The sequence below is a fragment of the Arachis ipaensis genome, chromosome B01, assembly GCF_000816755.2.
Source record: "Arachis ipaensis cultivar K30076 chromosome B01, Araip1.1, whole genome shotgun sequence".
NCBI lineage: Eukaryota > Viridiplantae > Streptophyta > Magnoliopsida > Fabales > Fabaceae > Arachis > Arachis ipaensis.
Genome location: NC_029785.2, coordinates 117,033,626 through 117,035,537, shown reverse-complemented (window position 1 = coordinate 117,035,537; position 1,912 = coordinate 117,033,626).

Below are 1,912 nucleotides of genomic sequence, written 5' to 3'. Positions count from 1 at the left end.
ACAATCAAACAATAAAAAGGAAAAAAGCACATATAGCAAATAGAACAGAACTCAACCACCTTAATTGTCATTGCCATCATCTCCATCATATTTCTCATCGTCCTCATCTTCTTCATCATCCTCATCATCATTATCTTGGTATGGTTCTCTGGCTTTCCATATCCCTCAAAGCTGCTGAAAATGCTAGATTAGTGTCATCCCCTAATGTAAGAGAAAATGCTCATATCTCAATTTTCAATTTTATCCAATTCTTAAAGTGTCATCCCCTAATATTATTTTCTCTTATTTTTTTATATTATTGTAGGTATTAAAAGTAGAAGGCTTGTACAATTCGAAGAGGAAGAAGATGAACATGTTGAACCAAATATTATATATGCTAGAGAAAATGTTCATCCCTTAAATGATGAAAATGGTAACTATCTCCTTTTTTAGCATACTTGATCTATTGCAGTTATTGCCTCTTTTATTAAGTTTCTAATTCTTTTACTTTGAAATTATCATGACTCCAGAAAAAAACATCTTCCAAGTCATTCTAGGTCAACATCTTCTAAAGGCATGAGTCAACAAGAACATATAGCTCAAAGTTCATCTATTCAAAATGAATTTCATAGTCATAGCGTATCAGATGTTGATTTTCTTAATGATGAAGAGGTAGATGTGGTTACTATTTCTAGAAAGAAGTGGAACACCACATGGTCTGTTATTCTTGTAGGTATATTATTTTTTCTTAATAGATATAAATTATTATTTTGTTGGTAGACATATAAATTATTATTTATAATAGAAATATTTTTTATAATAATTAATAAAAGAAAGCTTTGATGTTAGAGATTATGACAATTTAATATAGTCACTAAATACAGAAAAAAAAGTTGTCACAAGAATTAGTAATTTTGTGATGGTTTCAAATCGAAAAACTGTCACTAAAAAGTTGTCCGAGAAACTAATAACTTAGTGACGGTTGTAAATCATCGCTAAAAATTTCATGGCTGCTTATAACAGTCACGCAATATAAGAAAAAAAATGTCATAGGATTTAGTATTTTAATAACAGTTTCAAAACGTCGCGAAATACAACATAAAAAATACTTTAACAAGTGTTATAACTTATTAACGATTTTATACTTCAAAAATCATCACAAAATCAGCAATACTTTTTACCAACGGTGGTCCAAAACTATCACTGTCAACCGCCGATGCTAAAATCTATGATGCTTTTTTTAACCATAGTGAAAATATTTATTGACGGTTAAAACCGTCGCCAAGCATTAAAAAAGGTCGCAAAAATGCTGTTTTGATATATAATTATTCTTTGATTTAATTGCTTGTTTGACAATAATGATGTTTTTTTATCGTTTAAGAACTGTTAGGAACAATTATAATTCCATATAAATAAATAAAAATTTAATTACAATAATAATTTCTATCTCTTTACTAGGAAAAATCTTAACATATGTTGAAAGTATTTGAGAACCAAAATAAAAAACCAAAAACAGCCAGAACTTACTTTATTTATCATTCATTAATTGTAGCAATAATTAAAAATACAAAATAAAATAAGTTCTGACTTTTTTTTGTCTTCCTAACATTACATCGAACATATACATTGCCCAAAGAAAAAAAATACATCTTTTAAAGGTCCCCATTGTACATACAATTGATTTTTTTCGTGTAATTTAACTTCTTTCCAAATCAACTCCTCTTCATGTGCTACATGCAGTGCATTATCTCTTATCATAGTGGTATATATGCAAAATTTTAAAATATAAAAGTAAATACAACAAAAAGAAAGAAAAAAAATATATTGAAATAAATTGTATCACTTTTCTCCTTCTAAATAATACTCCCATTTATCTATTTAGAAAATAAATATTCTCTTTTTCTCAAGAATTAAAATAGCATACATTTCAATT